Genomic DNA, 13,860 nt, shown 5'->3' on the forward strand with positions numbered 1-13,860 from the left:
ATCTGTTACTAAGTGAGCTACTAAAAAGCATGTAAAGAAATGTATCACCAGTTTGGTTCAATATTTTGATAACTGTACTTCAGTGTAATAGGTTCTCTTCTTGATCCTCTCATTTTTTCTAAACGTTTGTAGGAGGAGTCTGGAGGCCAGCAGAGCGCCGGGAAAGGTCCCCTGAGGCGCATGATTTGCATCAGTCCAGAAGTTTCAAGGTTTTCTTCTAAACAGTTTCAATTAGTTTGAAACAAAAGCGAAAGTTATAACCAGAATGTTACCTTTCACTAATCCTAAGTAATACTTTCCTAAAGTTACAACACACTGATACGGAAATGTAAATGTAGCACACTAGAGGACAGCTGTTTACACCCAGTTCCATTAGTGCTGACACTTAAATCCTCAGCATTAGAACGTTCATCTTCTGAGTCATACTTCACCTACCATAGTTCAATTCCCACTTGTAAATCTCCGAAGCAGGAAGAGTCCTTCCACTGCTGCCTTCGGAAAGCCCTGTGTCAGTCAATATCACACAACCGTGCATCGCTGATTCAACCAAATGCTGTAACTAAACGATCTACATACCACTCTCCACGCTCAGTAAATTAAGAAAAAAAATGATGCAAGGCAGATTTGAGTCAGTGAACCATCTTCCAAATGCATGTACAACTAGATTTGAGAGTATCACCAATAACTGTACTGGAAAAATTTTTACATTTCACTTCGATTCTTCCATACAATATTCAAAATACATTATATAAAATTATGTATTATATAAATACATAAATCCCTTTTCAATATGTCAGGAAAAATCATACAAGTATACCCAACGAAAGCTGAGGGTTTCATTTACCATAAAGTAGAAAGCACTCCCTTCCTAAGGAAAAACCAGTAGTTTCTATTAAAAACTAAGTCTTGGGATCAAGATTAATTTCAACCCCCTTACGAATGGCACATCTATCCTGGATGGTTGCAGGTATGCGATCAAATTTAATAAATGCATATTCGCGCATGTATAGGTATCCCCCCCGCAAGGATCTGTCTTCTGCCCTTACCCGCCCCCCCCCCCGGGACTCCGACCCCAGCAGCACGCACTGAGACGCATTCTAGGAGTCAAACTTCACGAAGGAGAACCTGACTGGCCGAGGCTCGGAACCGCTAACAAAACAGCGTTTCAACAGCCCCGACGATGATATAAAGCAGACTAACGCTCCCTGCCTTTTCTGAAATGACTCACGATCTCTTTCTAAAGGAATGTGGAATTCCAGCGAGTGGCCAGACCGTGCCCGACGCGCCCAGGCCTCTACTTCACATCGGCCGTTTATTACTCGCGACGCATTTGTCACTCATTCCAGACACCGAGCACTAGGCTCCCTCCCAGTCTCGGACTCGGCGGCGGCCACCGCACGGCCTCGGGGGACCCCCGAAGCACCCCAGCCGCCGCCGCCCCCACCCCCACGACGCCGGCCCCGCCCCCGCGCGCGCGCCCGCTCCCGGCCCCGCCCCTGCGCGCCTCCTCAGCCTGGGCCCCGCCCCCGCCGCGCGCCCCCGCGCCCCCCGCCCCTCCCGCGCAGGGGCGCGCGCCGCGCTCCGAGAGGGACGGTTAGGAGCGCGCGCCTAACCACGGGCCCCGCGCGGCGGCGGCGGCGGCGGAGCCTTCCAGAAATTTCCGCGTCCCTAAACCCACACCGAAAAACAAGCGGAGCGCGCCCTCGCGCCGGCCCGGCGGACAGCGCCCCTCCCCGCGGCCGCAGTTCCCCTCCCCCACCCGCGCCCCCTCCCCGCCCCCTGCCCCGGGCGGCGGGTCTGGCGCGGCCCTCCCGGGCGGCGGCAACCCGCGGAGACTCGGGCGGCGGCGGCGGGGCGGCGGCCGCGGCGCCTGCAGGCCGGCGTGATTGATAGTGACGGGGCGGCGGAGCGGCGGCGGCGGCAGAGCGGTTGAGTGACAGCTTACCTGGGTGCCAATCTTCATCACACTGACAAGCGGCTGCAGCAATCGGGACCCGCAGTGCCGCGCCCGCGTCCAACCGTCACGCCGACGCTGGGCCACGCGACACAGCCTCGCTCAATGGGAGGAGGGCGACGCCGACGCGCGCCTCATCAATATTCACATAGGGGGCGGGGCCTTCCGGGCCCGGGCCCCGCCCCGGCCCGGCGCCGCGACGGCCGGGGGCGGGGCCTGGCGCCGGGGGCGGAGAGTGAGCCGGGGGCTGGCGGCGGCCGGCCCCACCCCCGCCTCGCTCCCCAGTCGGGCCCCGCCCACGACCGCCGCGCTGCGGAGCGAGGAGAGGCCCACCCGGCTGGCCGCGAGCCCCGCCTCACTACTACGCAGCTGGGGGCGTGGCCTGATCGCGCCACGCCCCCTCCGCTCGCTCCTCAGCGGCCGGGGCAGGTGTGTGCTGGGGCTCCGGTGGGCGAGACCATCCGCGATCGTCCGGCGGGGAGGGCGGGCTGTACCATCCGCGGTAGGAGCCTCGGGTCCTCTTCGCGCGCCCGGGCGCCGTGGAGCCCGGGCGGCGCCGTGGAGCCCGGGCAGCCCCGGGCTGCCCTCGGAGGCCGGGCCGTGCGGGCGTTTGGCGCCCAGCGTTCTACTTTGCGCAGCGCCCTCTTTGTGTACAGGTCCGCGGCAGCCCCTCGCTTTCTTCCCCGCGATGCGCACGTGCGTCCCGAGCGCGGCGGCTGTGCCCAAAGACCCGCCTGACCCCGGGCGCCCTTAGCCCTGGTCCGGGTTCCAGCCACCGCAGCACGCTCGTCTCTGGTCTCGCGCTCTGCCCTCAGGCACCTGTCCCCCGGTGATCCACGCAAGGCCCCGTCTGCAGGTGAAGTGGCCTCCCTTAGAGCGACCCGGAAAGTGTGGTCCGTATTTCAAGGTGGACTTTCAAAGGCGGTGCTGCCTTGCGCCCGCGGGCCCCGCCGGTGGCCGTGCGCTCCAAGACGTTAAGGGAAGGGCAGGCCTTCCCTAGTGCAGAGGAACGGGGCTTGGCCGACTGTCCATTTTTGCAGAAACCTTCCTCCTGTGTGGGATCGCTGTCTAGAGAAGGGCTCCCGCGCTGCTCCGGGAAGAAGCAGACCCAGGACGGGAACACGTGGCTGGAAGGTGCCTGGGGTGGGTTCAGTTGTGCACAGCTCGTCAGGACATCCATCCCTCCTCTAAGTCTTCAGCGTTCCACCAACACCAGGAAGCCACAGACAGTCTGTGTGGCCCTGCAGAACGGCTCTGTTTTCCAGAGAGTAGGTTGTAGCAGCGCTTGGGCTCAGGGGAGGCCAGTGAGCCACTGACCAGTGGAAAGCTGGAGGGAGGGGACCCCAGAATCTCAGTGATGCAGACCGGCTACCTATATGTGCAGGGCCCAGTGCAACATGGAAATGCACGTCCCTTGTTCAAAAGGTGTTACGAATCTTAAGGCAGGGACAGCAGAGCATTATACGAAGCTCGGGCCCAGCCGTCTGCACTGGTCACAGGCGCGGTGCAGCAGCCGTGGCCTCACTGGCATCATTCTGGTGCTGGCCCAGGGCTGAAGCTTTCACCTGGTTCCCATCAAGTGTGTGGGCAGCAGCGTTCTCGGACCAGGAAGACCTGGGGGTCAGCCCCCTGATAGCCAGGTACACGTTACCGGGCAGATGAGGCCCAGGCCCTGCGCCCCAGCCTGGCCTCTGCGCCTGGTCTCCTCTGCCCGTGGCCCCCACGATCCGCCCGCTCTTTCTTTTCTCTTCTCTACAGGGCCATCTCCGGAAAAGAGGAAGAGCTGCAAGTGCCGTAAGTGATCCCCTCCAGGTTTGCGGCTCTAAGGCTCACACAGTTGGGGGCCCTCTTTAGGAAAAATAATTCAAAATGAGGTAGAAGTGGGGTCACGGAGGGCAAGGCTTCCTTTGCTTCCGTTTGCCTCCCTCCACAGCCTGCCCCCTAGTATTGGCACCAGGGTGGTTTACTAACAGAAAAGGAACGTTTGTGCACAAGCAGCTCTTCTGAGTACTTTCCTTCCAATTTCTTTTTTATAAAGATTTGCTACTATTTTCCCAAGGACCACGTCTAGGTGTGTGACATGAAAAGCCTCATATAATTGTTTATAGAACTGTCCAGAAGACAGCAGGTGCTGTGAGGCCAGGAGGGGCGAGCATAATAGGTGGGCACAGGCAGGGAGGCGGAGGAACGCTTTGAGGGACCCACAGGAAAGGCAGAAAGAACTCTGCCAAGGCGCCGGCCAGCCTGACAGAGCCCCGCTCTGTGCAGCCCTGTCTCAAGCTGGAGCGGGTTGGGGAGAATGTAGGAGAAAGGCGAGCCTTGGACCCTGCCTGGCAGAGCTTATGAGCCAGTGCACAAAGCCTGTGGTAGCCTAGATGGGGTGCAGGGAGCTTCACTGTGTGGGGGAGATTACGGGGTGAAGGCTGGAGGAGGTGACGGGGGCAGGCAGGGCTTGGGCCATCCTCAGAGGATGGCTGGGATCTGGGGCTTGGGTAAGAAAAACGAGTGAGAAAAACACCTAAAAATAAGGGCAAGTCTCTTGGCTTGTTATGGCGGCCAGTGTGGCTGATGTGTAAGCTGCTTCAGTTTGCATAGGTGAGCAGGAAGTCACCAGCGATGAGTAGGGGATGATCCTTTTAAAAATATGTCAGACCTCATCACTGCTGTGCTCAACCCCTCTGAGTGTTACCCATCTCATTCAGAGCAAAAACAAAGTCTATGCAGAGCCCCTGAGGGTCTCCCGGATCTCTCTCCCCTCTGCACTTCTGACCTCAGCTCCCACCACCCTTCCCCTCAACCACTCTGTTCCAGTCTGCCACCTTGCAGCTCCTTGCTCTCTGCAAGCATGATTCAGCCTCAGGGCCTTTGCACTGCCTATTCCCTGTGCTTGAAGCACTCTTCCCAAAGATATCTGCATGGCTTTCTCCCTCACTCCCTGAAATCTTTCTCAACATCACTTTCTCAGAAGAGGTTTAGAATTGCAAACTCCCAACCCATTCCCTATCCTCCTCACCCTGCTTCCTCCTCTGTGGTACTTGTGTAGATACATGTAACATATGATGTAACTGTATAACCATGTAACTTGTTTATTATGTCTATCATCCAACACTCCCACCCCCAATACACACACACATAAACACTAGAATCTACTCTCCAGGAGAACAAGAATTTTACTCTGTTTTGTTCACTGATGTATACCGAGCCCCTGTACTAGTGCCTGGCAAGTAAATATTTGTTGAATGCCTGAACGAGTGCTTCCGAGGCATGGTGTATTGGTTATCTATTGCTTCATAACAATTATCCCAAACTTAGTGTCTGAAAACAACATACATTATCTCAAATATCTGTGGGTCAGGAATCCGGGTGTGTCTTGAGCGGGTCCTCTGCCTCAGGGCCTGTCACGAGTGGCCGTCACGGCTGGGGTCTCATTTGAAGGCTTGACTGGGGAAGGATCCATTTCCAAGCGCACATCGTTGTGGGCAGATGGACTGAGGGCCTCAGGTCCTTGCTGGCTCTTGGCTGGAGGCCCCTTCAGTTTCTTGCCACATAGACCTGTTCAGAGAGGAAAACAGCAGCTTGCTTCATCCAAGCCAGCAAGGAATAGAGTCTGCTAGGCAAACAGAAGTTACACTGTTATGTAAAGTAATCCCAGAAGCATCTTCCCATCACCCTTGACTATTCTATTGGTTAGAAGCAAGTCTCAGGTCCTGCCCACACACAAGGGGAGGGGGTCACAGGAAGACACAAACACCAGGAAGAGAGGATCCCCCAGGACCATCTTAGGGCCCACCCAAGTGGTATTTCTTTTTCTGTGTAAAAGAGAGCACTGTGGTGTAGTCAGAAGAGCCCTGGGCTTGCAGTCCGCAGTGCTGGGGGTGGAGTCTGGCTTTGCCACTTGCCGTGTGAATGTGGATGAGGGCACTTGACCTCCCTGAGATCCAGCTCCCTGCCTTCAGTGGGGACTGTCGTACATCTCTCGGGATTCTGCAGAGGATGCAATGAGCTGCGTGTGGAAGGCTCCCAGCACACAGTGGGTGCCCAGGGCCGAGACTGGAGGGCCCACGGGTCATCATGCCTGAGCCCCGTTTTTTTTAATTGTGTAACTTTTTTATTATGAAACATTATCTATCTGCAAGGAAGCAGATAGCATATACGTACATTTATATAATAATAAAAGGAATATAAATACTATTTCCCAATCTTGGGAGATAGAACAATGCCATTACCTTTCAAACCCACCGTCCCCTTTCTTAAATGCTTTTCTTTTTCTCTAACCAGAAATAAACATATCCTGACTTCTGTTTTTTGTTTTGTAATTCCTTTGCCCTTCCTTTTAGTTTTACCATCTAGGTTTGAAATCTCAAATAATAGATATATTTTACTTTTCACTGTTTTAAAACAATATTTGAATTTTATTGAGTCTTGTTCTTTTAACCTAATCTTTGGTTTGAGACATCCATTTATGAGTCTGCACAGTACTGAGGTTCACTCGTTTTTAGGGCTGTACACTATTCCATCTGTATAACCACTGTTTATCCAATCTACTCTTTTTTTTTTTGACATCTTTATTGGCGTATAATTACAATGTTGTATTAGTTTCTGCTGTATAACAAAGTGAATCAGCTATATGTATACATATATCCATATCCCCTCTCTCTTGCATCTCCCTCCCACCCTCCCTATCCCACCCCTCTAGGTGGTCACAAGGCACTGAGCTGATCTCCCTGTGCTATGCGGCCGCTTCCAACTAGCTATTTTACATTTGGTATTGTATATGTGTCCATGCCACTCTCTCACTTCTCCCAGCTTACCTTTCTCCCTCCCCGTGTCCTCAAGTCCATTCTGTAGTAGGTCTGTGTCTTTATTCCTGTCCTGCCCTTAGGTTCTTCATGACCTTTTTTTTTTTTAGATTCCACATATATGTGTTAGCATACAGTATTTGTTTTTCTCTTTCTGACTTACTTCACTCTGTATGACAGACTTTAGGTCCTTCCACCTCACTACAAATAACTCAAATTTAGTTTGCTTTTATGGCTGAGTAATATTCCATTGTATATATGTGCCACATCTTCTTTATCCATTCATCTGTCGATGGACACTTAGGTTGCTTCCATGTCCTGGCTATTGTAAACAGTGCTGCAAGGAACATTGTGGTACATGACTCTTTTTGAATTATGATTTTCTCAGGGTATATGCCCAGTAGTGGGATTGCTGGGTCATATGGCAGTTCTGTTTTTAGTTTTTTAAGGAACCTCCATACTGGCTGTACAAATTTACATTCCCACCGGCAGTGCAAGAGGGTTCCCTTTTCTCTACACCCTCTCCAGCATTTTATCCCATCTACTCTTAATGAGATTTGGACTGTTCTTTCTTTGCAAGGATTATAGACATGATATTAATATTCTTTTGCATGTCTCCTGGGGTACACTGCAAGAATTTCTCAGGGGTGTGCATCTAATTAAGAATTGTTGGATCGTAAGATATAATGAGTGGCTAAAGCAACTCCCAGATGAAGTTGCCATTAAATAACGTGGGGAAGGCTCTGGCAGAGATGGTATTTGGGGGAAATTCAAAAGTTCAGTTTTGTGCATGCTGATTTTGAGGTATTTTCAAAATGACTTCTGAGAATAACGAGTGAGTGTTTTGTAAACAATCTGGAGTTTGTGAGAGAGGTTATAGGTAGAGATACAAATTTGGGACTTGTATCAATCAGGAAGATTTCAAGAGCAATTTAATAAAAGTACTATTTTAGGGCTTCCCTGGTGGTGCAGTGGTTGAGAGTCCGCCTGCCGATGCAGGGGACACGGGTTCGTGCCCCGGTCCAGGAAGATCCCACATGCCGCGGAGTGGCTGGGCCCGTGAGCCATGGCCGCTGAGCCTGCGCGTCCGGAGCCTGTGCTCCGCAACGGGAGAGGCCACAACAGTGAGAGGCCCGCGTACCGCAAAAAAAAAAAAAAAAAAGCACTATTTTAAAAAGATACTTAAGTATCCAGGGGGAGCAGTTTAGTAAAAGTACTATTTTAAAAAGATACTTAAGTATCCAGGGGACTAATTAACAACAGACCACTGTGAACTCCTAGGCTGAAGGGAAAGGGAGCGGGACCAGTCACTAGGACGCTGGAGAAAGATGTGCTTTCCTACCTTTCTATCTATCTACTTTCTCTCTCTGTGTGTCTCTATTTCATGGCTCGTGGTTTTGTTTTTATTTATGTTATTTTTAAATTTTTTTAAAAAGATTAACAATAATTTTATTTGTTTACTTTCACCTGTGTCAGCAATTTGGGGTTTTTTTTGTTTTGTTTTTGGGGGAGTTTTTTGCCACAGCTTATTTTATTTATTTATTTACTTTATACAGCAGATTCTTATTAGTTATCTATTTCATACATATTAGTCGTATACATGTCAATCCCAGTCTCCCAGTTCATCCCACCACCACCCCCCGGAGCCCTGGTTTTCTAAAGAGGACAATTCGAACAATTAAGTCTCTAAAAGATCAGGGTGGGAGACACTGCCCCTAGCCGTGACAGTTCCTCCTCAAGGATCCCAGCACAACGCAACAGGGAAATGGCAGCCACGGCCAATGTTAAAAAATAATGTTGACCAAAGAATTGTGACTCTCGGGCAGACATGCAATCAGCAGGTGGCAGACAGCTTCCTGAGCTTGTTAATTGAGTGAGGGAACTGGTAAGACGTTGCAGCCAGTTCAAAGGAAAATGCAAAGAACAGACATCTATATAGGCAGGAATATTGGCGTGAACTTGCAAATTGTGCAAATCTGGCTTTGGGTGGGAGGATTTGGGGACCATGGGGTGAGGGTTGTCCCTCCATCACAGAGTCCATAGACAAAAATAATTTGCATCGTTACCCGTTCTCTACAACTGTAAGATAGGTCAAAGGCAAGGAAAAGCTAGAATCAGATAACCCAGAAGGGTGAGCTCTAAAGAATGCATAGTGGCCCACTGGAGACACCCAGCCAACGTTTTTGTTTATTCCAGGTGTCCTTACACCAGGTGTATTACTTTGCTAGGGTGACCGTAACAAAGTGCCACAGACTGAGTGGTTTAAACAACAGAGTTATTCTCTCTCAGTCTGGAGGCCAGAAGTCCAAGATCAAGGTGTCAGCAGGGTTGGTTCCTTCTGAGGGCTGTGAGGGAGAATCTGTCCCAGGCTCTCCCCTAGCTTCTGGTAGCTTGCTGGCAAGCTTTGGCATCCCTGGGCTTGTAGACGTACCACCCTGATTTCTGCCTTCGTGGTGTTCTCCCTGTGTGCCTTTGTGTGCCCAGTTTCCCCCCCTTTTTAAGGGTATCAGTCAGATTAGATTAGGGCCTACCCCAGTGACCTCACTGTAACTTGGTAAAGACCCTGTATCTCCAAATACAGTCACATTCTGAGGTCCTGGGGGTTAGGACTCACCATATGAATTTTGCGGGGACACAATGCAACCCTCACACCAGGAAATCCTACCCTGGAAACACAGCTGGCCAGGCAGAATTGTGAGGTGGACTAGGGCCTGAGCTCTAGTCACAGCATCAAATCGCACCAGGTGCGTGCTGTGTGGGTCCCTTCGCCACCCATAGGTCGGCGTGGTCCCGTGGCCATTTTATGATTGGTCACCACACCTCCAAACCAAGGCCTCTCCTGGCCAGTGGGCTCCAGCCCTGGCACCAGAATGGCTCGGCTTACTTGGGGTGACTCTCTGTCCCTAACTGAAAATCTGCTCATCAGGAAAATGTTGATTGAGGCCTTCTGGGGGCGGGGGCGCTGCAGTGGCCCTTGTCTCCCAGGCTTGCCTCCTGGCCAGGCATGCTCCCCTGAGATGAAGCCAAGGATACCAAACACCAGTCAAAAGAAGCAAACAAACAGCAGATGCTACAGTGAAAAGCCAACTTCCTCTTGGTTTTATCCTGACCTTTTATTAACCAAGGTTTTGAACTAAGTCTTATTTACATTAACACGTTCCCTGATGCAATCTCATGTTTTTAGGCCGTGAAACCAATTTTCTCTTTATCATTTTCAGGCACTCAGAGCCTTAACTGAAATACCGGATTGTTCCGTAGATTTTTCCTACATTAAACTATATTGTCCAGTTAAAAAAAAAGAGTATGAAACACCGTGCTAGAGGACAACGATTCCTGGCTCTCCCCTGACTGCACAGCCTTTGGACAACTTTGCCAGTGAAAGAACTTTGTTCCAACCACCTGCCCCAGTGCAGCTGTGTCGATGGCACGAAGCTTCGTCCCGCAGCTCCTATTTCACAGCGGTCCCCTCTCCCTGGTCTCTTTGCGGGTCACACCATGATGGCTGCCCACCCCTCAGGTGGACCACAGGTTCTGGAGTTGGCTGCTCCCGAGGAGAGCCGGGTGGCGACTTTTTTGAGCAGGACCAGAACAGACCCCCTCGGGCCACGCAGCTGCAAGTGACACGGTGACCCAGCTGCTCACTTGCAACCAGCGACTTTCCCAAACCAGCTGCTGCTTCAGCTTCCTTTGTGATCGGGCCAGTTTCTAAATTGGGTAACGGTCAAGATGTATGGTCTGTGATGTCATGTATGTAAAAATCTGTTTCTCGTTGAAGTTACAAAAGTAATGACAACACGAGCTTTCACTTTGTTCTGATCGCTGCCACCGGCGTCGGGGGTCCAGGGTGGTGGGTGGATGAAGCCCACCTCTGCCCGAAGAATCCAGCCAGGCTGTGCATCCACTTCCTGGTCTGAGAAACGGAACTAATAAGCAGAATACAACTTCTCTTTATTGTTTGCTATGAAGAGTGATCTGATTTAAACATGACTCGAAGGCCCCTGCTTATTTTACCAAGCACGATGTCCTCAGCGTTCCTCCACGTTGTAGCAGGCGACAGGACTTCCTTCTCTTTTAAGGTTGAATAATATTCCATAGTCTGGATAGACCACATCTTGTTCATCCATTCACCTTTCAGTGGACACTTGGGTTGTTTCCACCCCTTGGCTAGTGTGAGTAATGCTGCTCTGAACACGGATGTACAAATACCTGAGTTCCCGCTTTTAGTTCTTTTGGGTCTATACCCTCGTGGGTGTGCGGCAGTATCAGTGATTTGTAAGACTCCTTTGCTTCCCAATTTCTTTAGCTGACTTTCTCTCCCCTCCTACCTTATGAAATACTTAAGAGGTTAAATGTATAAGATAAAGAAATTCCTAAAAATGAGGAATTAGGAAGTTTAGACTTATATTTCCCAGAGGGATTGGAATGAGTCCCTTTTTTTAATTTTTATTTTTTTGCTGTACGCGGGCCTCTCACTGCTATGGCCTCTCCCGTTGCGGAGCACAGGCTCTGGACGCGCAGGCTCAGCGGCCATGGCTCACGGGCCCAACCTCTCCGCGGCATGTGGGATCTTCCCGGACCGGGGCACGAACCCGTATCCCCTGCATCGGCAGGCGGACTCTCAACCACTGCACCACCAGGAAGCCCGGAATGAGTCCCTTTTTACCACCCTGAATTCTCCCAGTCAGAGCCTGCCCTGTCCCACTTCGCAGCTGGCTTTGGGTTCATGAAAACATATACAGTATTAGAAATTAAGACTAAAAGATTGTTTTTAAAAGATTTTTATTCATTCATTTAAACTTACAATAAGAAACCGATTCCATGTTACTCAACAATAAATAACTATGAAAAATCATTATTTTCAAAAAATGATTAGTGAGAACAAGGGATTTGTTTCATATTTTTGCAGATCTCTTTAATGTCTGGCTTGATAAAAGACAGCTGGATTCTCATAGCTGCTTCTGTGTTCAGTCTCTTGTAATATATTGTTTTAGTTGATGTCTGTGAAGAAAATTTGACCTCGCAGGCATGTGTAGCAGGAAAATGGAGGAGCGTTTATATAGGTTCTCCACCAAAACTGACACGTGAATGTTCCTTACAGGTTCATTGCAACGTGGACTCCAGCAGCACTGCAATGTACCTTTCCTGCTGTTAGACTAAAACCCACTGGGCTCTCTGGCACTTTGGATGGATCTATTACCCACACATGATTTTATAACATGGCCATTTGGTCATTTGGAAAATATTAATTCACTGAATTGTGCAGTTATTCCAAATGTTGACCCATTTCACTAGACAATATTAAAAATCACAGTTGTGCTGGATGTAAATTGGAGCAGCCAGTATGGAAAACAGTAAGGAGACTCCTCAAAAAATTAAGACTAGAACTACCATATATGATCCAGCTATTCCATATCTGAGTATTTATCCAAGGAATACAAAAACACTAATTTGAAAAGATAGATGCACCTCAGTGTTCATAGCAGCAGAATTTACGATAGCCAAGATACGAAAACAACCTAGGTATCCATCAACAGACGAATGGATAAAGATGGTGATATATATATGTACCATTATGTCCCCGTGAAAAGGCAAGGACCGTCTTAGTATTATTAGAAAAGTAGGTTTTTTTAAATATCAGTTATCTTTTTTTTTTTTTTTTTTTTTCCTTTTTTTTTGCGTTATGTGGGCCTCTCACTGTTGTGGCCTCTCCCGTTGCGGAGCACAGGCTCCGGATACGCAGGCCCAGCGGCCATGGCTCACGGGCCCAGCCGCTCCGCGGCATATGGGATCCTCCCAGACCGGGGCACGAACCCGTATCCCCTGCATCGGCAGGCGGACTCTCAACCACTGCGCCACCAGGGAGGCCCTAAATATCAGTTATCTTTTAATTGAAGTATAGCTGATTTACACTGTTGTGTTAGTTGTTTTTTTTGTTTGTTTGTTTGTTTTGCGGTACACGGGCCTCTCCCATTGCGGAGCACAGGCTCAGCGGCCATGGCTCATGGGCCCAGCCGCTCTGCGGCATGTGGGATCTTCCCAGACCGGGGCACGAACCCGTGTCCCCTTCTTTGGCAGGCGGATTCTTAACCACCACGCCACCAGGTAAGCCCAATTGTGCTTCCTTTTAAAAGAGAGAGACAACGCACTCAGGCCAGAGGAAGACAGAGGCAAGAGCTGTGAGATGACCCAGTGTGTGCAGCTGGCACTGGGCATGGACTCAGCTGCATTGGGTCAGGACAGGATTTCCTGGGCTTCGGCACCTGGGATGGTTAGTTTCCTGTGTCAGCGTGGCTGTGCTGGGGTGCCCAGCTGTGTGGTCAAATACCCGTCTAGATATTGCTGTGAAGGTATTTTTCAGATGTGATTAACGTTTGAATCAGCTGACTTGGAGTAAAGCCGAGCACCCTCGTAATGCGGTGGGCCTCATCCGACCAGTTGAAGGCCTTTAGAGAGAAGACGGAGCTTCCCTGCGGAGGAAGGAATTCTCCCAACCGACTGTTTACCAGAATTTCCAGCTGCCAACCTGCCTGCAGACTTCAGGCTTGCTACTACCCACGTGGCATGAGCCACTTCCTTAAAATCAATCTCTCTCTGTCTCTGTGTCTGTCTCTCTCTATGTGTGTGTCTGTATCTATCTATCTATCTCTCTCTCTCTCTCTCTCTCTCCATCCTATTGGTTCTGATTCTCTGGAGACCCCTGTTTCTGTCTCTAGTTAGGCCCTTAGAATGGCACGTTGAGGCCGCCACGAGAACAGGCAGCCTCCATTTACTTGCTGCACCATTTCGCCCTTCCCTACTGCGGATGGCAAGGCTGCCGTGGGAGGACCCTGGAAGCCTCAGGTCCAGGTTCTTCCTACAGGGATGATACAGCTGAGGCTCAGCCTCAGAAGACGTGCTTTCAAGTCCTGCTTCCTCTCTGCCCACAGCCATCAGTGTCCTTGGGAAGGGTGCCCTCCTGCCTGGAGGGGCTCTGGCTGCCCACTTGGCTGAGGAGGAGTGGGGGGTGGGTGGATAGAGAGGATGAGGTGGGACAGAGAGATGGTGGCCTGGCTGCGGGCCCCTCTCCCACCCCTGCCCGCCGGCCGGCCGGCTGCATTGGACTTTGCA

General features: G+C 50.8%; 1 protein-coding gene across 2 annotated transcripts in view; it reads right to left on the reverse strand.

Annotated features, from left to right (window-relative positions):
• Positions 1–2,056, reverse strand: part of PKNOX1 (PBX/knotted 1 homeobox 1) — a 45,714-nt gene extending 43,658 nt beyond the window's left edge. For both annotated transcript variants that reach the window (XM_060100416.1, XM_060100417.1), the window contains exon 1: positions 1,946–2,056. The gene's annotated coding sequence lies outside the window, so the exon portion shown is untranslated. The remainder of the gene's footprint in view (positions 1–1,945) is intronic.
• Between the last annotated feature and the right edge of the window lie 11,804 nt (positions 2,057–13,860).

Source organism: Mesoplodon densirostris, chromosome 5 (assembly GCF_025265405.1).
Source record: "Mesoplodon densirostris isolate mMesDen1 chromosome 5, mMesDen1 primary haplotype, whole genome shotgun sequence".
Classification (NCBI taxonomy): Eukaryota; Metazoa; Chordata; class Mammalia; order Artiodactyla; family Ziphiidae; genus Mesoplodon; species Mesoplodon densirostris.